Here is a 26,356-nt window from a genome sequence, read left to right on the forward strand (position 1 = left end):
ATAATATTTATCTTATTCCTCACTTCGCTTTATGCCTCTAACTCTTTTATTCGTCACTCTCCCCTCTTTTCTAACAGCAAGTTTTCATGTATCCCTGGCTAAGAGCACAGGCCTTGGATGCAGATTGCCTCGGATTAAATTCCATTCCCAAGATGCATGGCTCGGGGCAAGTCACATAACCTTGCTGTATATTAGTTTTCTTTTTTTTTTTTCTTTGTATATCAGTTTTCAAATCTATAAAATGGGGATTATCTATATTAAATAAGGGTTTTGCAAAGGTTAAATAAGATAATGTATATAATGAACTCCATAAATATTGTAATAGGTAAATGAGAGAGAAAGAAAGAAAGAATTAGCCATCCACCCTCCTTTTACAGGCAGTCCAGCAGGACCTACCGGAGGCTCTGAGGGTCTCTATCTGGCTGTGGGAAGAAGCAGAATTAATGCTCATAGATTTCAGCAATAATAGTTGGTGCCCGAGAGTAAAGCCCTTAGGAAACTAGGCATGGATGCTGACCAAGGGAAACAGGAGATGAATTAAGGCTTTACCCAAATGCAGAATCACTTAGGAGCCAGCCGGTGAATAAGTTCCAGGTAAATGCAGAGGGGAAGAGGGGAATGGATCAAACCAAATCTGCTCGTGCTAAATCCATAGACGGCGTCCGTGTGCCCACAAAGTCAGGATATGGCTTCCAGAAACCCTCACTGTGATCAGGGTCCAAAAGTGTCAGGGACTTCATAGGATAGATACTCCAAGAGCCGACGGCAGGACAACTCCCAGGCCCAAGGCAGGGGTGACAGAGAGGGGCAAGTAGGCTGGAAGCAGAGGGTGTTTCCAGGGACCAAGTCCCAGAGGAAGCGGAGGAGGAGAGGGAACACAGCGCTCAGCAGACCTGGGAGGAGGGTCCCTCCTGTTTCCCCTCTGGATATCTGAGGGCCTCCATCCCCAGCTGGTTTCAGGTGAGTGTGTTTATTCAAGGTTTTCCAGAGAACCAGAACTAGAGAAGGAAATGGCAACCCACTCCAGTGTTCTTGCCTGGAAAATCCCAGGGATAGGGGAGCCTGGTGGGCTGCCGTCTATGGGGTCGCACAGAGTCGGACACACTGAAGTGACTTAGCAGCAGCAGCAGAACTAGACCAACAGGAAGTGTGTGTGTCTGAGGGTGTGTGTGTTGATAGGGAGGTAGATAGAGACAGAGAAATTTTAAGGAATCAGTTCACACGAATGTAGAAGCTGCCAAGTCTGAAATCTGCAGGGCAAACTGGCAGGCTCGCAACTTCTGCAAGAGTTGATCCACAGTCTTAGGTCCAAAGGCAGAGGAAGCATTTCTTCTTCTTTGAGAAAACAGAGTGTTGCTCTTAAGGCTTTCAACTGGTAGATGAGGCCCACCCGTACCCGGAGGAGAGCCTGCTTTCTCAAAGTCTGCGATTGTAAATGCTGCTGCTGTTCAGTCACCCAGTCGTGTCCGACTCTTTGCAGCCCGTGGACTGCAGTATGCCAGGCCTCCCTGTCCCTCACCATCTCCCAAAGTTTACCCAAGCTCATGTTCATTGCATTGGTGATGCCATCCAGCTGCATATTAACCACATCTAAAACATAACTTTGCAGCAATGCCTAGAATGGTGTTTGACCAAACAACTGGGCACCACAGCCTAACTAAACTGACACCAAAAAATTCACCACCACAGTGAGGAAAAGACAGATCACCTACTATCAAACACTGAAGCTAAACTCAGTGCAAATGATCTGTAAATCCATCCACTTTGATGAGTTTTTTTTTTTTTTTAATGTGGTAAAATACACGTAACATAAAATTTACCATCTTAACCATTTTTAAGTGTACCATTTAGTGCTATTCAATACATGCACATTGTTATGCAACCATCTGTGTAAGTTTTTTCATCTTGTAAAACTGAAATTCTAAATACCCATTAAACAATAACTTCCCATTTTCCCCTCCCCAACACAGCCCCTGACAAACACCCCCTAGGGTCATAAGCTGGCATTTAGTCCCTGCCCTCTGTCTGTGCACACCACCATCACTACTACTCATTGGATGGTTTAATGAGGCCCTCGTATCAGCCCCACTTAAGAAAAAAATGACAGCTTCAGATTCAAGGAACTATGGAAACAGCAAGGGCCAAAGATGGAGCCAACATAAGGATTAAGAAATCAGAGAGGGTACATTTGGAGTAGCAGAGAGCAACAGTAGAAGGAGCGTGAGCAATTCCAGACTTGAGCATGAAGAAAGCTTTATAGAGGTCCAGCCCACAGGAGGGGCATGCTGGGTTCCTTTAAGGGTCCACCATGGGGCAAACCCCCACTTCCCCAGACCCAGCCACAGTTCTTTTCTCTAAGTTCCCCATATCAGGACGTGATCTACAGAGGCTGGGGGCAGAGTTTCTGAAGCATTCCCAAAGAACATAGCAAAGGTCACCCAAGTCTTAAGGTCCTTATTTTTCTACCTGCAGAGAACCAATAGGACTTCTGCTCGACTAGGAGATAGAACCAGGGTGAGGCGGTTCTGCATGTGCAGGGGCTGGGAGGACCGAGGAGCCCATCCCTGGGATAAAGGAGGAAAGAGTGAAGCAGGAGGGAGCTGGGGTTGCCCCGAGGAGGAAGAGGGCGAGGAGCCTCATGGATGGTGGACCTGACACTCCGGTACTTGAGTGAACAGCAGGATTACACAGTGCATGTGGTCTTGAGATTTATTTAGCCTTTGCCTGCTCCAGCATTGGTTATTTTGTAAACTGTTTTCATGTGAAGAGTTGAGAGTGTCTTAGAAATGGAATCCCTGGGTTGGGTTCCCCTGGAGAATGGAAAGACTCCCCACTCCAGGATTCTGGCCTGAAGAATTCCATGGACTATATAGTCCATGGGGTCACAAAGAGTCAGATACGATTAAGCGACTTTCACTTTCACTAGAAATGGAAACGGGTGGGCTGATTCATAACCAGGCTCCCATTTCAGAGTTGACTGGACCCAGGACTGCCGAGGAGAAGAGAGGTGAGTAGGCCAACCTCCTGCTCTAAGACAAAGAGGAGACGGAAAGGGAAGGAGACATGCAGGCCCTCTGCAAGACAGCACGTGGGCATAGGGGACTGAATCTGGCCTATTTCCATTTTTCTTTTCACCCCTTCCACCTCTCTGCCCGTTCAGGCCATGAAGAAACTCCCAGGAACAATGATTCCACTTCCCTGTCTCAAGAAAACCTGTGCAGGAGGGACTCAGAACACAGGCCTAGACCTCAGATATTAGGGAGGCTGGAGGCTACCCGTCCAGCCTGGATGCCCCTATTCCGACACTCCCATTGCCACTTCCCTCCTCCTTCTATGCTCCTTTGCACTGAATTAAAGCTGTCTTTTATCAGAGACACACAAGAAACAGTCAGGGGGACACTGGGCAAAGCACATAACTCAGAGAGCCTCAGTCTAAAACACTAGCTTTGAGGAACCTTCCTCTGATGTTCTCTGATCTTGGTCTTTAGAAAATTCTGAACTTGAAGATGTGTGATGTGATCTTCCCTTTCCTCTGTGCTCTGTCCCACTCCCCCCCAGGTTGCCCACCTCTCCTTTCAAGGCCCCTTCCCCTAGACCTTGTAGGGAGGAAAGGACGGGGACTCCACATACCTCAGACGGCCCCACGTCCCTCCCCCTCGCCCTTGAGCTGGTCTTATCACTTTCTGAGTCTCCTCCCTCCCTGCACCAGTGACCCCGCTGGCTCTTTACGATTCTGTGACAGTAAATGGACAAAACCTGCTCCCAGGGCCTGTTCCAGTCTGTACCGCACAGTCAGACGGTCTCCCTGAAGCAAGCTCCATCGGAACCTGGGCTCCCTGGCCGTGGCGCCTCTGAGCAGACCAGGTTCCCGGGGAGCACAACGCCCCACCCAGCCCCCGTCATCCCAGCCCCTGTGCCTCTGTCTCTGTTCACACTGAGCCTTCTGGGAACTGAGACAGAAGTACAGCAAGATGGTGAGATGCGTGTGACAAGCCAAACAGGCTCAGACTCTGCCAACGCGGAGCAGCGGCACTGTGGTCCTCCAGCTTGTTCCAAGGGCAACGTGAAAGACAGCTCACACAGATGGGGAAGGCAGGAGACCGGGGGCCGGGATCCAGGGAAGAAGCAAGGTGGTCGCCAGGCTCAGGTGGAAACCCTGCAGCTCTGGTCGCCTCCTTTCTACAGAGCCTGTTTAAACCTGCCCATCGGGCCTCCAGAAGGAAAGGCAGGAATCCAGGAGGCGCATGTCAACAGCTCAGATGGAAAAACACTCCACTCCGAGGGTTCAAAGCTGGGCTGGTGTGAATAATAATGAAGGCTCTGGCCGTGCCTTTCTTCAAGGGAGTGCCAAACCTTCCATGTCTGACGTGATTCCCACAACCATGAGGCTGGCGGAGGTGCCATCTGCAAAGTCATGGCTGACTTTCTGACCTTGGGCTGGTCATTTGACCTCCAGGGCTCATTTCTTTCTCCTCTGCGAAGCAAGAGGGTTAGATGAGGTAAACTCTAATATCCCTCCATCTCTGAAGTGTTATGGAGTCTATGACTATCAGAACGAAAAGAGAAAAGTCTGAGAACCAGAGGAAGAAAGTATCTTATAAAAACACAAACAACAAATAAAACAAAAAGCCAAGCTCAGAACCCAGGTGTCTAGATTGCCAGCCCAGGGCTCTGCCTGAGCCAAAGAAAGAGCTTCATCATAACAGTTTGCACTGTTACATTTTTTATGCCTCTCGCTCCCAAAAGTAAAATGCCCCCACCAAGCAAATGTATTTTTTATCTTCCCACAACCAGTTTCTCTGTTATCAGTCTGCCCATGCATGGCCCTTCCCAGATAGCTTTCGAAATGCATTTTCTTTAATTATGGATTATTGACAGGATGGAATGCTATAGACCATGAAAAACTAAATGTGGGAACTATGTCAATATGCGGATATGTGAACAAGGACTAACTTCTCATGGAAAGGAGGAGGGCACCATAGGGACAAGTACACACTGATTACATGGGTGGGAAAGGGACCAGGTGCTCATTGTTTATTGACCAAGATTAGAGGCGAATTCAGACTGTCTTCTTTTTAATTTTTTTTATTGAAATATAGTTCATTTACAACGTTGTGGTAGCTCCTGGTATACAGCGACATGGCTCAGTTGTGTATATTTTTTCATTTTCTTTTCTGCTAGAATTTATTGTAGGATATTGAATGTAGTTCCCTGTGATACGTGGTAGGACCTTGTTTATTTTATATATAGTGGTTTGTATCGGTTAATCCCAAACTCCTTCTTTATCCCTCCCTTACACCCGCTCCCCTTTCGTAACCAGAAGTTTGTTTTCTAAGTCTGTGAGTCTGTTCCTGTTTTGCAGATAAATTCATTTGTGTTGTATTTTAGATTCTACATGTAAGTAATATAATACTTGTCTTTCTCTGACTTACTCACTTAGTATGATAACCTCTAAATCTATCCATGCTGCTGCAAATGGCAATATTTCATTCTTTTTACAACTGAGTAGTTTCCTGTTGTATATACATATACTACATCTTATTTATCCACTCATCTATTGATGGACACTTCGGTTGCTTCCATATCTTGGCTACTGTAAATAGTACTGCCGTGAACACCGGGTGCATGTATCTTTGAATCACGGTTTTCTCCAGATATATGCCCAGATTAAATAAACAAGTGCTTATTATTTTTAAATTCTGGCTGTCTTAGCCATCTCAGCCACTGCTTTGGACAGAATGTGACCAGGTCCACAGAATCCTTTTTCAAGCAATGGGCTTCCCCCTCCTTCTTCTCCCTGCAGACCCCAGGCCCTAGCTCCAACCCTCACCAGGCACACGGGCTCCCCCAGACACACCCAACCTTGGGAGTCAGCAGCTAGATGGCCCATTTGCCTGGCTGGTTGGGAAGCCAGGACAGCAGCAGGCTGGTGGACATGGGGAGCAGGACCTGCAGGCAGAGCTCCCATCATGGCTAAGGAGAGGGAGGACCCTCAGGTGACCCCACTAACCTGGGTGGAGAGGAGACCTCCAAGTCCTGGCTCAGGAGAACAGCTTCAAACCCCCGGAGCTCACATCACCAGATTCTACTGCCATGAGAGCTGAGCCAGAGAACCCTCCAAGCTCAAGGAGGTGAAAACGTTTCTCCAGATGACAAATTCCCAGCTCAGAAGAGCCTTGGGGAGGAGCTGCAGTTCCTGTTCGGTCTGAGCCACCCAAGGACAGAAGTGATAATCCTGGGCCTTGGGATCGGAGGCAACTGGAGTGAAAACCAGGTTCTGCTGCTTGGTAGCTGGGTGATATTAGTTGCTTCTTATTCCCTCTGGGGCTTCCCCGGTGGCACTAGTGGTAAAGGGCCCACCTGCCAGTGCAGGCAGACTTAAGAGATGTGGGTTCGACCCCTGGGTCAGGCAGATCCACTGGAGGAGGGCATGGCAACCCACTCCAGTATCCTTGCCTGGAGAGTCCCCCAAACAGAGGAGCCTGGTGGGCTGCAGTTCACAGGGTCGCATAGAGTCGGACACGACTGAAGCCACTTAGCATGCACACACTCCATCTGAGCAGGACTTCTAATGTGCAAATGGTGGTGTTGGCTCAGGGGCCTCTGGGCGGATTTAGACGAATGTGATGTCCTTAGTCCAGTCACTCGAGAAGTGAGGAGGTTTCTGGTCTACGTTAGTATCTCGCACCACCTCCCTGAAATATTCTAGCCCCTCTTCTCCCCCATTCTTCCCTAATCTGGGGTCTGGAGCTGCCCCATTCGGCTATCCTAAGATGCTGAGAGCACGGGAGGGCCCAAGTCGGCTGTCCGTCTCCAGCCACCTCGGTGCTTTCTTAACTGGAAGCTGAAACCTAGCATCCGGCTGCTCCATCCGAGTCCCCTGAGTCACCGAAAAGCTCTGGCCAGAGGTTCTGGCCAAAGGGTTGACTCTATTCAGGAAATGAATCCCAGCTTGGGAGAAACAGGCAGCGACTCCAAAGAGCCATCTGGAAGGGATGGTATTTCCAACTAGTACTGGGAAAGACAAGGCGATGATCAGAGCAGTGTGGCATTAGCACAAGAATAGACAGACCAGTGGGACTAGACAGCCTTGAAACAGACCCTAATATATATTTAAGGACTTGATAAATGATAAAAGAAATGTCATTAATTATTGGAGAAGGTGTGAATTATGCAAAAACTGGAATCAAGGAAAGCTGGTTATTTGAAAATGAATCAATTTTGATCCTCATCTCACAGCCTACACTAAAATTTCACTTAACTCAAAGGGTTAAACCTGTCAAAACAAAGGAAGCAGAGGGGGAGGGAAATTAGAACATGTCATTTTTCCACATGGTAAGACTGAACAGTATAAAGATGCAAATGGCTCATGAATTAAGATATATGTTGAATCCAATCCCTTTCAAAGTCCCAAATGGGATTTTTTTTTTTTTCTGGAACTAAACAGCATGATTCTAAAATTCATCTGGAAAATGAGCAGGAATAGCCAATTTTTTTTGTAAAACACGGTAATTGTGGGAGATTTGTTCTACCAGATAACCAAATGCTCCATTTCATATACAAATATGCCATATTTTAAAATACATGACTGTATAAAGATACAATAATTAAAACAGTGTGATTATAATAGAAGAACTAACTGAACAGGATAAGACAGCTCAGAATATCCTACTGTATACTAAAAAATTTCGCATGTGATAAAGGTGGCATTCAAGTCAATGGGGAAAGAAAATATTCTTTAATACATGATGCTGGGATAAATGTTAACTATTTAGAGGGAAAATCTATTTAAATCCTTATCACACAAGAGAGGACAAGCTAAAGTCCAGATGAATTAAAGAGTTAAATGTAAAACAAGAAACCATAAAATACTTGTAATAAAATACAGGTTACTATTTCTATCTCAGTGTGGAGATGGAATTTCTAAGTATAAAAGCAATTGGAAAAATCGCAAAGAAAAAATAGATCTATTTGACTTCATAAAATTTCAAACCATGTCTATAAAAAAGCATAGAAAGTAAAAATAAACAGCAAAATCAACCTGAGAAAAATGTCTGCAACAAAAACATCAAAAAAATTAATGTTCTTAAAATATAAAATAGCATTTATACATAACGGAAACCACTAAACAAAAGAAAAATGTGCAAAGAACAAGAGTAGTCTATCTGCAGAAGAAATACAAATACTAATAACTGTTTAAATATACAAAAGGCTGTTAAACCTCATAGCAATCAATATATGAGAAGAAAACACAGTCATGAAATGCATTTTTTTGCCCTATCAAATTAGCAAATTCTTGTAAAAGTCAATGCAGAGTATTGATGAAGGTATGATGCAATGACGGGCTTCTCACACACTGCTAGCATGATAGAAATGTGTACAATATTTCTAGAATACAACATGGCGATAAGCCTCCAGAGCCTTTAAAATATTCATTCTCTTTGTTGCCATTATTCCACTTTGATTTTGAACAAGTGAAAATATGGACAAGCATAAACGTTCATCTCTTTTATTTATAATGATAGGTAGAAATAAATATGCCCCAAGTTTTTGAATATCCACCAAGTTTTGGAAAGTTCAGTACACTCTAGTTCAGCCACAAGATGGAATATTATACAATCACTTAAAATTATGCACTCATAGAATCTTTCATGATTTGGAAGACTATGCACAATGTGTTATAGAATGATCTGAATAAGACGATGGGATTGCGGGTGAAGTTTATTTCTTGCTTATTCTGTTTCCCATGTGCACTTAGTCACTCAGTCGTGTCTGACTCTTTGTGACCCCATGAACAGTGGCCCACCAGGCTCCTCTGTCCATGGGACTCCTCCAGGCAAGAATACTGGAGTGGGTTGCCATTTCCTTCCCCAATGTTTCCCATCCCAGCCACCAACTTCTACAAATTCTACAAACTGTAATTTAAAACATACTGTACTCTTGAGCTTCTCTTCCACAATCACCCTTGTGGGCAAAGAACTCTCTCACCCCCTTGTCTCAGCAGAACCCCTTCTTTCCAGCCGTAACTCAACTGTCCTCACTGGTGACCCTTTCACTCCCCTGCATTTGCCCAGTTAGGAGGGAGACGGGCCCTCACATAGCGTGCATTGTGTGGCCACCCACCCACAGGACCCAGCACCCAGGGAGAAGGAACCGTGGCTCCCCAGGCTTTGACATTGGCACGGTCTACCTGGGTTCATGTATGATGCTGGCTAACGATCGTGGGACGCTGTCCACGTGAGCCAAGTATGCAAGAGTGAAGGCTCTGTTGTGACCACCACTGTCTCTCCAAAGTGGATTCAACAAACATTGAATGAATGAATATTCCTTCTGTGAAATGGATGAAGTACGCCCACTTGACAGAGCATTGTGAGAACCGAATGCAGTGATGTGAGCACACAGGCCCCTCACAGATGCCAGATGAATGCTGGTACCCATGCCGCTGCCAGCTGACCCCCGACGGGGGCCTTGGTCTTCCTGCTCTCCTATGGTTAGATGGCTTTGCTGAAGGTATGCATGGCTTAGCCTTGTCTCTTTGAGTTTTCCCAGACGGTCAGAAACACGTGGCTTTCCTCTTCTTGTTTTCCTTTTGGTTTCCTCTGAATCGATTCTGCCACTGGTGAAGGGCAGTAAATTAATAACTAGCTTTCCCCCCACGACACCAAGCCCAACAACTAATTGGCTCGATATCTCCCCGTTGCTGTGTCACTTTGGGATTTTCTGGGTGAGATATAAATAAGCCGATTCTATTAATAAGCCATTTGGCCAAGGGAAGAAAATACTCTTCCGAGATCCCCAGGGGCCTGGGGAAGCCGCCCAGTGGCCCGTGGAGCGAAAGACTTGATTACAGGAATGAAGCACGCCGCCTCCGTGCCCGCCTCCCTGCAAAGCTGCACTCCCGGCAGAGGCCTCTCTGTCCTGGGGGGGGCGGGGGAGAGAAGCTTTGTTAAGTTTAAAAATTATAATTTAGATAAATCTGCACATGCATTGGTCTGAGGGAGTCTCTGGAAAATAATAGTTAGCAGGGTAGAACCTGCCGCATTTCAGGGCTTTATTGTCTCCTCATAATTAAGTCCTGCACAGAAATCCAATTACAAATGTTCTCAATCGCCCTCCAGCTAAGTGCTAACAGAAGAGAGGAGGAAGGCTCTTGGACTTAAATAACTCTGGATAAAAATTAATATCGTGGCCGTGTTGGCTAATTAAAAGTACCGCCTCTATTAGCGGGCCTTTATATTAATAAATGAGACTATTATTTTCATATCCAACAACCAGAGCCCTTATCAAGTCTGCTCTGTCAGCTTTGCTCTTAGAAGCACAAGTTCATTGCCCTGGGTCCAGGCTTCTATGGGAGCAGATGGAATGACTCCCTTCTAGTCTGGAATTTACAGAGGTGGACACCCTGGCCTCCACTGCCTTGCCTGTTCCTCACACTGTCTGGAAGGTGAGATGGTTCCTGCTTCACAGGTGGCGGAAGCTAAGGCTTCACGTTCAGTTTAATTCAGTTCAGTCACTCAGTCATGTCCAATTCTTTGTGACCCCATGGACTGCAGCATGCCAAGCTTCCCTGTCCATCACCAACTCCCAGAACTTGCTCAAACTCATGTCCATAAAGTCGGTGATGCCATCCAACCATCTCATCCTCTGTCAGCCCCTTCTCTTCCTGCCCTTAATCTTTCCCAGCATCAGGGTCTTTTCAAAGGAGTCAGTTCTTCGCATCAGATGGCCAGAGTATTGGAGCTTCAGCTTCAGCCTCAGTCCTTCCTATGAATATTCAGGACTGATTTCCTTTAGGATGGACTGGTTGGATCTCCTTGCAGTTCAAGGAACTCTCAAGAGTCTTCTCCAACACCACAGTTCAAAAGCATCGATTCTTCGGCGCTCAGCTTTCTTTATGGTCCAACTCTCACATCCATACATGACCACTGGAAAAACCATAGCTTTGACTAGATGGACCTTTATTGGCCAAGTAATGTCTCTGCTTTTTAATCTGCTTAGGTTGGTCATAGCTTTTCTTCCAAGGAGTAAGCGTCTTAATTTCGTGGCGGCAACCACCATCTGCAGTGATTTTGGAGCCCATGTTCAGTAACTTCTTCTAATAAGAGGCAAAGGACCCTGAGTCTAGGCCTCGTTATACTATTACATATATATGCAACGTTATATATATATATGCCTCTCCCTGTATATACATATATATGTATACACACACACACATATATATAATATAATTGTTTTATATATTATAATATAATGTTATCACATTATACTAGCTAAAGTTTCCTTGCTGGGTGAGGGGGCAAGGGGAGGTTTTTAGTACATATTGGTTCCCAGAAATTGGAAAACTCCCCTTCAGTGTATTTGGCACATTCCTTTGTTTCCTGGTGAATGATTTCAAGTCTCCTGTGGGCCAGGCAGTGTCTGAGGCACCAGACACATGGTCATCCCCGCTCTCAAGGGGCAAGCAGGTATTTACAATGGCAGAACAACACAGGGCACTTCAGGGCCTGCTGAGAAATATTAATAGCCAAGCCAGGCCTGGGGATAGGGAAGACTTGTCAGGGGAGATGGCAGCTAAGCTGAGTTTGGAAGGAAAAAGAGAAGAAACCCAGGTGCAAGGGGAGAGCCGACAGAGTGTGAGGAGGTTCCCAGGCAAGGAAGCCTCGTATGGAAAGGCTTAGGAGGGTAGCTGGACAGGGTTCCTGTGCCTGAGACATCAAAGTCAAGGTGCATTTGGAGAAAATGATAAGGCTGCAGAAGGAAGTCAGGCCTGATCACATCAAGTAAGGTCTTGCCACTATACTCATGGTTTGGGCAGCTTACCTGAGGGTGATAAAAAGTCTTTGAATGGTTTTAAAGTTCTGGTCTCTCCGGCAGGAATGTGGGGATGAGCTGGCTACTGGAAGCAAAGGGCCAGTTAGAAGTAATGCAGAAGAGACACGAGGGGACAGTGAGGGGCCCCACTCAAGAAACATACAAGACACTTTCTTTTCTCCAGAGCTCCAGATATGTTTCTCATGAGCAGCCGTGTTTAAACACAACTGGACTACACGATGATCTTTTACTTTTCTCTAGTCTGACTCTTTGGAAAAAACCCTGATGCCGGGAAAGATTGAGAGCAAGAGAAGTGGGCGACAGAAGACGAGATGGTTGGATGGCATCACTGACTCAAAGGTCATGAGTTTGAGAAAGCTCTGGGAGATGATGAAGGACAGGGAAGCCTGGCGTGCTACAGGTCATGGGGTCACAGCGTCGGACACGACTGAGCAACTGAACAATAACAGTTTGCTTCACTTTGTCTTCATATTCAGTGCTCCCATTTCATTTAGCTTATATTTTTCAATTTCTCCATCTCTTCTTTCTTTTTTTATTGATGTTCTTTCTCAAGTCTTTATCAAGCATAGTAGAAAAGCTTTTGTATAATATATGTAAATAATATGTATGATATATATATTTTATAAAACTTCTGAATTTTTGCCTAACTAAAGAATTTATGATGTTTTGACTCTGCCTATTTGACTTAGTGTGAACAGAATACTAGATTTCTAATTTAAAAATATAGATATGCAACAAGCGACAAAGGTTTACAGTATAGGACAGGGTATAGTGCTATATCGATATCTTATAATAATATAAAATGGAAAATAATTTCAAAAATAATATGTGTCTACATATAACTGAATCACCTTGCTGTGGACCTGAAACACTGTAAGTGAACAATACATCAATAAAATAAATACTTTAAGAAACAAAATAAAACATACAAAACATAGAATCCACCCAACTCAGAGACTGGCCACAAGCACACATGAGGGAGACACAGGAGTCGTATCCAACCCCGGCTTTCTAGCTGGAACAAAATGAAGGGATTCCAGAAGACGGGAAAGAGAGAATGGATGAGGGGCAGCTTTGGGTGAAAGATAAGACGTTCGATCTGGGGTATGAAAAGCTTTCCGTTCTTGATGGACATGCAGGGGCGTTGTCTAGTGAGCTGCGGGGCCAGGGGTCTGGAGCTCAAGAGAGACAACGCTTCGGGACTGAGCTGGTCACAGATCAGCGATTCTGGGGTGACCACAGATGACATCTTCTGGGGGAGCAGGTGGGTGGACCTCCACAATCTTGTTCATCTTCACAGCAGATACTTAAAACACTTCGCGTGCGTCTCCTATAGGAAAGGCACCCTTCTAATGTCATCAAGCATTTCCCCTATTAGGATATCGTGTCTTGGTGACAAGAGATGAGGAAAGTCATGTCCAATTTCCCCCAGACCCACACAGAAATGTTAGATTTTTATCTGAGTCATCAGAATCTGTGGGCAGCCCAGTGAACATGAATTGAATTCGAATACTGAGCCCCGCCTTCGGCTGGCCTCAGGTTTACTCCGAAGCCAGAACGATCATGAGACCAGAGTGACTGAGAAAAAGCAGCCAAATGCTCTCACAGTCTCAGAGAATATTTATCCTAAGTCACCAGAGCCCCATAATGAAACCCAAACTCGATCATTTTAATGTCTAAACTCCAAAAATAATGATAATAAAGAATGAAATACTGACTAGACTTAAAGAATGAAAGCTTTTAAGTGAGGCAGGAGTAGGGGGAAGAGGGAGGAAAGAAAAATATCTGAAAACAACATCTTGTTTTTACAAAGTAATGGGCCAACCGCTTGCCATCCATTAGCTAACAAATGCAGGAAGGTTCAGATTGATAGGAACGCTAAGAGAACAGCGAATGGCCGTGGAGGCAAGGGATTTTCTCAAGATAAGAGGGTTGTTTCAGCTTTCACTGAAAATCTTTCCAGTGTTTCTGGTTAGGCTTTCCTGCTCTAGTGAGTCAGTTGACTTTCAGATCCTGCTCTTGGGTAAACCTGGAGCAGGTAGGAGGCAGGTCTGGCCAGTGTAGGGTTCAGGAGGTAAGCGGTGTCTTACACAAGATTATAAAGTGTTCAAGCAGAAGGCAGACCCCTAACATTGTATCTGGAGAGGTACCAAGGTCAAAGCCACATGACAAGGCCAAGACCTGACCATCAACCCAAGCAACCAGAGGGGAAGCTAAAGATGGAGTCAAAGCAAGAGGTCAGGAGCTGGGAGAGAGAACTGGGATGCCAGAGAACAGTAAGCAGGGCCAGTGGTGACTAGAGGGGTCTAAAGGAGTCCTGGAGATCAAGAATTAGACTAGGTGCATCTGTTGCTGTATGACAGATTATCCCAAAACTTAGTGACCTAAAACAAACATTCGCTATCTCACAATGCCTATGGATCAAGAATCTAGGCATATCTCAGCCTGATGCCTCTGGTTCAGCCTCTCGTGAGGCTGAAGTCAAGCTGAAGGCCAAGGCTGAGGCCTCCTCTAAAGGCCTGACTCAGGGGGTGGGGCAGGAAGAAGGATTCACTTCTAAGTTGACTCTTGCCATTGTTGGCGTCTCGTGGGCCTCTTCCTAGGCTATCTAAATATCCTCACAATGTGGCGGCTGGTAACTGGAGAAAGAAAGAAACAAGAACAGAAAGTAAGGGAGAAACAGAGGAAGTAGCACCCAAGATGGAAGCCACAATCTTTCTGTATGCCAACCTTGGAAGTAACACGTCATCACTTCTACCATATTTTATTCATTTAGAAGCAGCTGAGTGAGTCCAGCCCACACCAAAGGGGAAGGGATTACACAAGTGAGTGACTACCGAGAGGCAGCGATCACTAGAAGCAGTCTTAAAAGCTTACCTACCACACTGTGGTTGTTTTTTGTCTCCAAAGGTGGGACCGCATGTATGGGCAAGCCAGGTTTGTTTAAAAGGCTGAAAACCAATATGTGGGATAAACAACTTCTCTGACGAATGAGAATCTTGCAGAATTTCTGGCTCATTCATTATCTTCCTGGGTTGTTATTTTCCATGGCAGCAGATGACGAAATGGAAGGTTTAGACAGCTCGGGTAACTGCATACTGATTTTCAGGTATTTTCTACAAGCTGACTTTTTGACCAAATCACTGATGACATCCTGACATTTGTTCCTGTCCTCCCGCTGATCTCTCTCTCTCAAAAATTCCTCTACAATTATTGTCTGTGTTACAAATTTGTCTCAAATAAAAGGCACCGAGTTCTAAGCCTCTACACTTTCTCACAATGCTACTTTGACTGATAAATCTTCTGGGAGCAGAGCTCCAAAATCCAGCCAGTCACATCAGGAAAATTCGATTTCTCTCTTGCCAAGGTGCTTGCAAGGCCTTTGCTTTTTTAAAGGGGGTGTCAAGCATCACGATGGGCTTCTCAGGCAGTGCTAGTGGTAAAGAACCTGCCTGCCAATGGAGGAGATGTAAGAGATGCATGTTCGATCCCTGGGTTGGCAGGATCCCCTGGAGAAGGGCATGGCAACCCACTCCAGCACTCTCGCCTGGAGAATCCCATGGACAGAGGAGCCTGGTTGGCTACAGTCCATGGGGTGGCAAAAAGTGGGACACGACTGAAGTGACTCAGCACGCACAAACACCAGGGGGTGAGTGAGGACACAGGGTGATGTGTGGTCAGAGCGGCACAGTTAAATCGCGTCTGGGGCCCGTTCCACCTGCCTGGATACACCTGGCTCCATCCGTTCAGTTGCCCAGAGAGGTGTGTGAGCAGATGGAGTCCAGGAAGATCCAAGAAGGGAGTGCACAGGGGGACCCTGGCTGCATGTTTTTATACCGGCACTGGGTGTTTGTGGAGGACCCCTTGAGAAGGCACACTACAAACGCATCTTTCTATGCACGTCAGAACAACCAGGGACCAGGCCAGGTCTGTGGAGGGGAAACAGGAAAAATGAGGAAAGAAAGAAGGATGGTAGTAGAATGTGGGGAAAGGAGGTGGCCGGAGAAGAGAAGCTAGCTGGAAGAGCCCAGGGTGGAAGTGGCAGGAGGCTCGCACGCCCGGCTCGGGCGCCAGCAGCCATACTGCCCCCTTCCTAAACTCCTTTCACCAGCTCTTGCGAGTTCTCACGGAGCCCAGAGGACACAGGATGAACAAAACAGGCCTGTTGCTACTCAACCAGAGTTCCCCGTAGCGGCAAACGGAAGTGGAGCAGGCAGAGAGGCCCGCGGGGGAGACGGCCGTCACGGGAATGAGCCGTCACACGCACAGATGCTGCGGCCCGTCCAGTCCCCCGCCCCCAGCCCCAGCGCAGCAGAGTCTGCGTCCCGCCCTCCGGTTTGGGCTCTCCTGAGGGAAATGACCCTCCCCACCTCCCTCCTCCCAGCCTCGGCCCGAGGGCCCGGCGTTCAGTTCTCACGCATGCTTCCCTCTCGGTCTCCCACCACTCTGACCATCTCTCGGGATCTGGGTTTGTTCTTTTTCATCCTTTCCTGCCTCTTCAAGAGCTTCCCTGCTGGCTCAGCTGGTAAAGAATCCCCCTGCAATGGGGGCGACCTGGGTTCGATCCCTGGGTTGGGAAGGTGCCCTGGAGACGCGAAAGGCTCCCCACTCCAGTATTCTGGCCTGGAGAATCCCCTGGACTGCAGAGTCCATGCGGTCGCAAGGAGTCGGACACGACTGAGCGACTTTCACTTCACTCGCTGCCTCTTCAAGCTCTGGCCATTCAGACTTGTTAGGGACAGGAAGGGCCAGAGGAAAAAGCAACGGCTGCCGTTTGCCACAGGGTCGGGAAAGAGCACGTCCTCCAGCCCTGCTGACGGGAAGAGGAAGGAAGTGTGTCCAACAGGCCCCTCGGGGCAGAGGTAAAGGGCGGCGGCCCGGCCTCGCTGGCACCCTGCTCCTCTCTGAATGGCCCTGTGTCCCTGTGGTATCAGACAGCTGGCCCTCTGGGCACGCGGCGGGGAAGACGACTCAGCCAAGGAAGCAAACGGCAGCTGGTGCGACGTTGGCTCCAAGGTACGCCTCTGGTCCCGGTCCACCCTGAGATCGCTCGGTGTCTCTGGTCGCTGGATTCCTCTCCAGCCTCCAGGCCTCAGAGGCCAGCTTCACCCCACTTGACTTGCTAGTCGGAGTTCTGAGGTGGATTGTTGAGACAACCCTCAGCTCCTTTCCGCCCCCCATTCCTCACCTCCTTTTATGAGTTCCCTCCTAAATCTCTCCTGTCATGATTTCCTTCTACAGTCGGGAGCAGAGGCCTGGAGTCAGCAAAATGCCACACATTCTGGACACCCTTGCTGCACAGAGGTCAAGCGCCTGAAGCAGCTTAAGGGTTCACACGGGCAGGCTGAGAACCGGCGTCTCAGTTAGGGCTTGAGAAGGATGGACGGAGAGCCAGGGTGAGGAAGCCTCCTTCAGAGGCCGTGGAGCCGCCCCGAAGGCTGGGGGCGTACATGCACAGTGCCCACCCCTGGCTCAGCTCGGAGCTCCCGCCACGGGACTTGGAATGCACTTCCTGGGGAAACCGACCAGCCCCACGTGCGAAGCTGCTCCCGGCGGGGTCCCCGTCGTTGGTCCCGCAGAGCCCTTCTCGGGAGCCGGGTGCCCCCTCACGCCTCTGACTCGTGCCTGCCCTTCTCCCGCCCGAGTGCCAGCGTGCACGCTGAGCCATCTTTTTAATTTTCTGGTTGGCTTGGCAAATGGCGGCTGCCCTGTCCCCGGAGCCCCGGGCCTCTGCACAGCTTCCCCGCGCTCCCCTCCGCTGTCCCTGCCTGGCCAGCACCGGCTCATCCCAGCCTGGCCTTCAAACGGGCCTTGGTGCCAGTCAGACACCGTGCCCCTCCCTCGCCTCTGCCCTCCCAACCCCAGGGGCTCCCTTCCTCCCTGACCCCCACCCCCAGACTCAGCAACGGGGCAGCTCCAAAAACCAAAAAGAGGAGAGGGAGTAGGGAGGGGAGGCTGGGAACTAAAAGCACCCCCACCCCCACCCACATCTGCTGCTGCACTCACGCCCCTCCCTCAGCCACCAGCAGCCCCCTCTTAGAGCCAAAGGCTCTGGCGCCAGCCCGGCCCCTTGGAGCAGTGACAGCCACGTGCTGCGTGTGCCCAGTTCTGCAGCTGGGCTAATTACTGGGGATCCAGAGCTTGGGGTCCAGCCCCAAACCAAACAAATTAGGACAAAACCCATAGCCTTCTTCATTCCTCTCCTTCCCAGCCAGCAATTGCTAAAGGACCCCTATAATTGATAACAGTGCAATCAAAACCCACCACCTGTCCTTAATCCTAAGGACTCAGGAGCGCAGCCAACAGCACAGCGCTTCCCTCTAAGGCCACCAACACAGGGTTTAACGATACGGCATCTCCAAGGGCCAGCGTCGCTTCCTCCAGGCTGGACGGTGTACTGGCACCTGGGACCTGGGAACTGTCACGTCCCCAGACATGGTCCAGGACATGGACAGCTGGGTGGACAGGCTAGACCATGGAGGACTTAGGGCCAGGACTTCCCACAGGGGTGGACCGGCCCTCTGAGAACTGCTGCTGCCGCTGTCAGCACTGGTGTGGACCCGGGGGTTTGTGGCTGGAACGGCAGCAGTGGGTGGCCTGGGCCCTCAGGACACTCAAATGGACAACTCAGAGGCTGAGAATCACCTCCCAGGAGGCCAAATTCAGAAAACTGGGGAAGCAGGAGGAGAGGATCAGCCGGGTCTGGCTCCAGCATCAGGGCCAGGTTCAGGAGCAGAAATTAAAGCAAGGATGTGGCGGTGTGTGAGAGCTGGGTGTTAGGGAAGGAGATCACAGCATGGTTAAGGCCAGGCTCCACCGGCCAGGAGGAATCAGGACCCTGATCCGATGCTGAACTCAGACAGCCTGAGCAGGGTCCCACTTACTCCTGAAACAGAAGTGGCAAAAGACGCCGGGTCAGAGACGAGGACCAGCTCGTGGACATCGGTGAGGCGGACCTATTCCCCACCTCCGGTTTGAGCCTGCACTGACAGGCCCTTTGGGGGAGCTCTGGCCTGAGAGTGTCAGGCACCCAAACCCCAACACCAGACCGCACGGAACGGAGCAGCCGCGCAGGTTCACGTGACCGTGGGAAGCGAGGGCCGGCCGGTCTGGAGTGAAGGGGCGGAGAACACCTGGAACCCGGTCCATGCTGAGCACCTGCCCAGCAAAGTGCCCAGTCCCAAGACCAGCGGCATCAGCCTCCCTGGGAACCTGCTAGAAATCTAGCTTCTCCAGCCTCACCGCAGGCCCCTGTATCACAGACCAGACGGTGGGGCTGGACCACCTATATTTTTATAAGCTCTCGCAGCGACTCTGATTCTAAAGGTTGAAAATCTCTAGGTACAGTTCCCAGGGGAGGGCGTGCGTACATGCGAAGTTGCTTCAGTCGTGTCCAGCTCTTTGCGACCCCATGGACTATAGCCCACCAGGCTCCTCTGCCCATGGGATTCTCCCGGCAAGAATACTGGAGTGGGTTGCCATGCCCTCCTCCAGGGGATCTTCCCGACCCAGGGGTCGAACACACATCTGTTACATCTCCTGCATTGGCAGGCAGGTTCTTGACTACTAGCGCCACCTGGGAAGCCCTCTCAGGGAAGACTTTCATTTATTCACAGTTGTTTTCAAATTCAGTCCTATGCTGGAATTACCTGAAAGGTTTTTTAAAACACAGATTGCTGGAGTCGCTGACTCGGGGGGCTGAGGTGGGCAGCCTGAGAAGGGGCATCTCTGACTAGTTCCGAGGTGATGCTGATTCTGCTGGTCCAGGGACCACACGTTGAGAGTCACTGATTTAAATATCTGGGGACAGGATGTAATCCTCTGGCTGGAGGTGAGCTTTCCCCAGACTGCATCTCTGGGGCGAAGCCAGGGCCCAGGAGGAAGCATCAGTTCTAATTAGGCAACGTGACGGGATGGATGCTTGTGTTGTCCCTTCCAAATTCACAGGTCAAAGTCCGATGGATTTGGAAACAGGGCCTAAGAGCAAGTGATAAAGGGTAAATGAGGTCGGAGGTGGGACTTCCATTTGAGAGGCCTGGTGCCTTTATAAGAAAAAGGAGACACACCAGAGCGCTTTCTCTCTCTCTTCCTCGTGAGGACCCGTCTAGAAGGTTGTCTAGAAGCCAGGAGAGAGGTCTCACCAGAAACCATATCATCCAGCCTCCAGAACTGGGAGAAACAAAGTTCTCTCATTTCAGCCACTCAGGATCCCCTGGGGAAGGGAAAGGCTACCCATTCCAGTGTTCTGCCCTGGAGAATTCTGTGAACTATATAGTCCATGGAGTTTCGAAGAGTCGGATACGACTGAGTGACTTTCGCTTTCACTTACTTTCGGGCTGGGGTGCTTTATTATGGCAGCCTAACCCTGAGTATTCATTGGAAGGACTGATGCTGAAACTGAAGCTCCAATACCTTGGCCACCTGATGCAAAGAACTGACTCATTGGGAAAGACCCTGATGCTGGGAAAGATTGAAGGCGGGAGGAGAAGGGGACGACGGAGGACGAGATGGTTGGATGGCATCACCGACTCAATGGACATGAATCTGAGCAAACTCCCAGAGACAGTGAAGGACAGGGAAGCCTGGCGTGCTGCAGTCCGTGGGGTCGCTAAGAGTTGGACAGGATTTAGCGATTGTACAAGAACAACAACATGCAGACCAAGAGGCTCAGGGACCAAACAACCTGAGTATGTCTGGAGATTTAATCAAAGAGAGCAAAAGAAAAATGTCCATGTTTCTGCCTCAGCTGTCAGCACAAATGAACGCCATGATGGTTTCTTGCTGGTTCGGACCCCTCCTCACCTTCTGAGTGATCCTCCTCTTTTCCCTCCCCATGCAAACAGCCCTCCCGAAACTGCCTTTAAAGTCTTTTCCTGGTTCCCCTCTCCTCCTCCGTCCGTCCACCAACGGCCTCTCCCCCCAGCTGCAGCGCAGGCCCTCATCTCCGGTTGAAAGTCACACCCCGGGTCTCCAAGCGGCCCCCTCCGTCCCTGCCTCAGTCTCCTTCCACCTCTGCCCCTGGCTCCGGCTGGGATGAATCATCTCAAGGAGCAGTCAGGAGAAGCAGGCTCGGCCGGGCACAGGAGGGCCCAGCTAGCTATCGAGTCCCTGCGGAGGCAGCAGCCCCGGGTCAGGGAGGCTCCCGGAAGATTTATTGGCCACTAAACCCAGCTGGAGGGGATGGAATAAGTAGGCAGGGTGTAATCAAAGTGATACTTTATGTTGTTCCATCTCAGGAAAATAATTGTTCCACTGGAACATCATTACACTATCATTTTTCTACTCTTGCACCACTTACTGGGAAATAGAAACTCACTTTCTTCTTCATAATAAGGAGCAATTTCAATAACTCAAAAGGCTTTTTCTGAGATGGAGCCATTCTCCATCCTTTGGCAAAGGACAGTCCCCCGCCCCGGACTCCCAGTCTAGAGCAAGGGTCTCGGGAACTCCTGGGGGCAGCTGTCCCCGCCTCACAGTGCCCTCCTGCCCGCCACTCAGGGGACCATCTTTCCCAGTTTTCCAGGATTAAAAGGTTTTCCAAGATGCCGGGCTTTCAGCACCAATGTCAGGTCATAAAAATAAAATAGGGAAGGAAGACTGGCAGTAAGGGGTAGAGTGGGGTACTTCTAAGGAGGTTGATTGGGGTAGGCTTCATTAAGAAGTTGGCATCTGAGCACAAGTTTAAAGGTGGTGAGGCAGGTTTATGAGGATATTTGAAGGAAGGGCATTCCAGACAGAGGATCAGTCAGTGCAAAGTTCAGAGGCAGAGCTTGGCATGTGTATTCAAGGAATCCCATGGAGGCCTTTGGGTCTGGACAGTGCGAACAAAGGGAAAAGGGAAAGAGAGAAATGGCAAGCGTGATCAGAGGCCAGATTTTGCAGGATTCTACAGACCTTGATGAGACCGTTGGCTTGTACCCGGAGGAGATGGACAAAAGGACATGGTCCAGTTTATGTTCCCATGGACTGGCTCTGACCGCTGTGGAAGACCATGGAAGACCAGTTAGGAGACTGGTGCAGTAACACAAATAAGTAACGACTGTGCCTTAGACCAAGATGGTAACTAGCGGACCTGGTGAACAGCAGCTGGATCCTGGGTATATTCTGTAGGTGAAGTTGATAGACTTTCCTGATGGAGATTGGGTGTGAGCTGTTAAGAGCAAAGAAGAACAGCGTGACTTCCAATATTTAAATGCACAGGGCCCATCACTAGATCGTAGAATAAATAATGCATGTATTTCAAAGGCTCCCTCTACCCCAGAAAAACATGCACTTGAGATATTGATGGATTTAAGTTAGAAACTAAACTGCACTCCCAAATAGAATCATTTAGACTCTGGAGTATGGTCTTTAATGCAGAATAGATTTGCATTCATCCCTAGGGCTGGGGCTGAATAACAGGACCACCTACCCAAGGTCAGCTCTCTAGCCTGGTGGCTGACTCTGTGCAGTCCAGCTGTTAAGAGATTGGATCTGCATTTAAACTGTCTGAGGTTCCATTTTTTTCATCTAATGATTGTCGTGAGAATTGAATAAGATTATGTTCATAAAATACATAACACAGGGCCTAGACCCTGGGGGATGCTTCATTACCGGTAGAGATGTTGTGCGTGCTAAGTCACTTCAGTTATCTCTGACTCTTGGCGACCCTGTGGACTGCAGCCCGCCAGACCCCTCTGCCCATGGGACTCTCCAGGCAAGAATATTGGAATGGGTTGCCACGCCCTCCTCCAGGGGACCTTCCTGACCCAGGGATCAAACCCACATCTCTTGCGTCTCCTGCACTGGCAGGCAGGTTCTTTACCACTAATGCTACCTGGGAAGCCCCAAGAGATGTTGAACGCTCTTTGAACGGCGTTGACATTCTGACAGTGACCAGCAGAGGGCACCACCAGCGGAGCCAGTGCTGCGCACTGCTAGGGAGACTTGCATGTATGCCTTGGATCCACTAATCTGGAGAAGAAAAAATAATAATAATAAATAAGTAAATAAATAAAATAAACCGGCTTCACATAAATAATAAGCTGGCACTAGGTTTTTCTTCTCTCCTCTTTCTCCTTACCCCTTTTGCCGAATTTTACATTTCCCCCGATTCTCTGCCTCGTTTCAGAGACCCCTGCTGTGTGAAATGGATCTTCTATTTTGGGGCTGCCTTTGATCAGAACAGCCCCAGAGCCCTGGCACTAGAGGAGAACAATGTACCAGCCTGCACTACCAGCCAGTTCTCAGCTCCTCCCCAGAACCCAGTAGAAGACCAGACGACTCTCCCGGCACCCTGGGCGTGGGGAGGACGAGACAAGGAAAGATCAGGTTTGCCCAATTTTGCTCTGGCCCCTGGAAATTCTGCTCCTTATCTCGTCTCCCATTGCTTCACCACACTGCCAAAATTACCTCGATAATATATTTTTTTTAATTTAAGAATTCATTTTCACTTCAAGAAAGAAGAACACTGCAGCCAGATAAGAAACTCCATCTGTCATCAAGAAAAAAGGGTCGTGGATTTGGGTGTCACAAATCCTGTAATGTCTTAAATTAAGGTGCCACTTCTGCAGGCTTTCTTCGTGTTTGTGAAATGATTATTCTACAGAGGTGCATTTAATATGGTTAAAATAATGATTATGCATGTTTAATACATCAATTTAAGTTATTATCTCCCATGCTATAAAATGCAGGATAATTTCATAAATAATTATAAAGCATTTACAAATGGTGACTTGATGCAAAGCATTCTTGCTAATCCTTTATCTTTCACAAACACAGAAATAACAATTAGATTCCTGGAATGGGAAAGGGAGGTTATGTTCTAGAAAGTGTCACTCCCTTACTGAATGCAAATAAGGAGACAAGGGAAAAAAATAAAAGCCTTGGGTAGAACCAGTGTACGTTCCCCCTCTCCTGACAGCTGGAAGATGCCCATCGGGGTATCAGTAGTCTAGGTACCCAGCTTTCTCTCTGCAGGGACTGAGGGGGGGAGGTGTGGCCTCAAGGAAAGGAGGAGTCTTTGAATCCCTTGGAGAAAGAATAACTCTGCCTCCTTCTAATTTTTTAAGAAAAAGAGAAGTTACCATACTGAGACCTGATCACATGTTTAGAATAAGAAGCAATGTTCCCCACCCAACTCACACACACACACACACACACACACACACACACACACACGTAGGCAGGACATCCCCTGACTCTTGAAAGTTTGATCCAGATCTCTAATTATGTGGAAGGATGAATTGAGTCACTAGGGACCATATAAGACAAAAAGCTTCAGCCTCCATCCTTGAGCCTGTCCATCAATGACACAGACTTAGAGAGGCAGGAGATCCCCTCAACGAGCTTATACTCTTGATGGGGAGCCTGAATGTTCCCTTTGAAACTATTCAATAACACAGACATCATAGAGCTGAGGTTAAATCAGCCACAGTAAAATTTAGTTGACATAAATAAAGTAAATCCAGGAAGGCTTTTTGGAAGAAATGAGATGGAGCCAGGTCACAGATCAGTGGAATCAAGTAAATCAAAGACAGGTCAAAGATGCTGAAAGGGACAATGCACGGTGTATTTAAGGCACCTGGCACACAGTAGGGACCAGCTGTGACTCAAGCTAGGATGTCAAGAGCTGGGAGATATCTTGGGATAATGCCCTTTGCATCCTGCCAAGGCAGTCTGTCTCTCAAAGGCTGGACAGTGGCAGAGATGAGGATGGGAAGGGGTCTCAAGCATGCCTCCAGCCAATCCAAACCCCAGCTCCGCAGAAACAGATGGCTCCCAGTTTGGCACCAGCATTTAAAGGACTGTGGAGGGAGAAAGAGAAGGGGCCAGACCTCGAGGGCCCCGATGCTGGGACGTCGGTTCCTGTGATGGTGCATCATGGCTACTTACACACCAGCAGAGCTCAAGTGAGTCCCCGCTGTAGACCGACTCCCCAGGTCTGGGGAGGAGGAGGAGTTGAGGAGGGTCTTAAGAGCAGACCACCAGCTAGTGGGTCAGCACAGTGCCAGGCGGCAACCCCACGGAGGAGGCTGCTGACAGTTGCTGAGTGGGCTCAGGAGTAGGCTCCAATCACAGCTCAGATGTAAGAGCCTCAGAGAAGCTAGAGGGCACCTCCTCCCCTTCTGCCAGTCTCAGAGCCCCCAGCAGGGAGGGTCAGGGGGTAAGACAGACTGAATTCTTACAGCTGAGTCCTTGGCCCCCTTCCTGCAAAAGAGGGCCAAGAGTTCATCTCTAGGGACCCACGCAAAGTGCACCTTTCACCCCCACACCTGCACCCGCACACTTTTGTCACCACCGTGACGCGTCTGCAGAGGCGCCGGCCAGGTCCTGAACACTCCCCTAGTTGCGGTTCTGGCAACATGCTGCTGGGCAAGAAAAGGAATCCCTCTGACTCTCAGACACCAAAGCCCAGTCCGAGGGACCCTCAGATCTTTCATCCTGTGTCTCTATCTCCCTCCTGTGTCCTCTGCACTGTAGTTTTGGTAAAATCAACTAACCCAGTAATGAACTCACGGAAACAGGATATCTGCTTAGCTTCAAAGCATCACCCCTCAAGGATTACCTGGTGGTTTTAACACATCTCCACAATTTTTTTTGCCACTTTCCCCCAGAAAGTGTTGCTTAAATCCATGCCCTTGATTGTGGTCTGGACTTGGTGAGTCCCTTCTAACAAACAGAGTCTGGGAAGGGAAAATAGTGACTTCTTAGTAGGGAACATTGATGAGGAATCACCCAGGAGATGAACTTCCTGGGTGGCTCAGACAGTGAAGAATCTGCCTGCAGTGCGGGAGACCTGTGTTTGAACCCTGGGTGGGGAAGATCCCCAAGGGAATGGCAACTCACTCCAGTATTCCTGCCTGGAGAATCCCATGGACAGAGGGGCCTGGTGAGCTACAGTCCACGGGGTCGCAAAGAGTCAGGCACAACTGCACGACTGACACTGAAGCTTTTTCTAGTAAGATACACGTAGGCAGGGCTACTAGATTACTCTGGAAAATGAGGCTGAGTCTACACTTTCAGAGAGCGCCTAGAAGGGCTCACATCCATGGTTAGTCATGTAGAGACCACGAGCCCTGTGATGTGACTGGGTGACGGGCACTCCGCCTCCGTGGTATTCTTCCTAAAAGCCCCGTGTGCTGGTGCTGTCACTTCAGTTCGGTTCAGTCGCTCAGTCATGTCCGACTCTTTGCGATCGCATGGACTGCAGCACACCAGGCCTCCCTGTCCATCACCAACTCCCGAGCTTACTCAAACTCAAGTCCATCGGATTGGTGATGCCATCCAGCCGTCTCATCCTCTGTCGTCCCCTTCTCCTCCTGCCCCCAATCCCTCCCAGCAGCAGGGTCTCTTCCAATGAGTCAACTCTTTGCATCAGGTGGCCAAAGTATTGGAGTTTCACCTTCAGCATCAGTCCTTCCAATGAACACCCAGGACTGGTCTCCTTTAGGATGGACTGGTTGCATCTCCTTGCAGTCCAAGGGACTCTCAAGAGTCTTCTCCAACACCACAGTTCAAAAGTTTGGCTCTTCGGGCACTTGTT

At 48.8% G+C, this 26,356-nt stretch overlaps 1 long non-coding RNA gene across 1 annotated transcript; it reads left to right on the forward strand.

The window, feature by feature from the left end:
- The first annotated feature begins 16,745 nt into the window (after nt 1-16,745).
- On the forward strand, nt 16,746-23,471 carry LOC136169951 (uncharacterized). The gene is made up of 3 exons (XR_010663473.1): nt 16,746-16,848; nt 22,943-23,142; nt 23,252-23,471. It is a non-coding gene; the product is annotated as an uncharacterized lncRNA (long non-coding RNA).
- Nucleotides 23,472-26,356: the final 2,885 nt, after the last annotated feature.

The sequence above is a fragment of the Muntiacus reevesi genome, chromosome 5 (genome assembly GCF_963930625.1).
Source record: "Muntiacus reevesi chromosome 5, mMunRee1.1, whole genome shotgun sequence".
Lineage (NCBI taxonomy): Eukaryota > Metazoa > Chordata > Mammalia > Artiodactyla > Cervidae > Muntiacus > Muntiacus reevesi.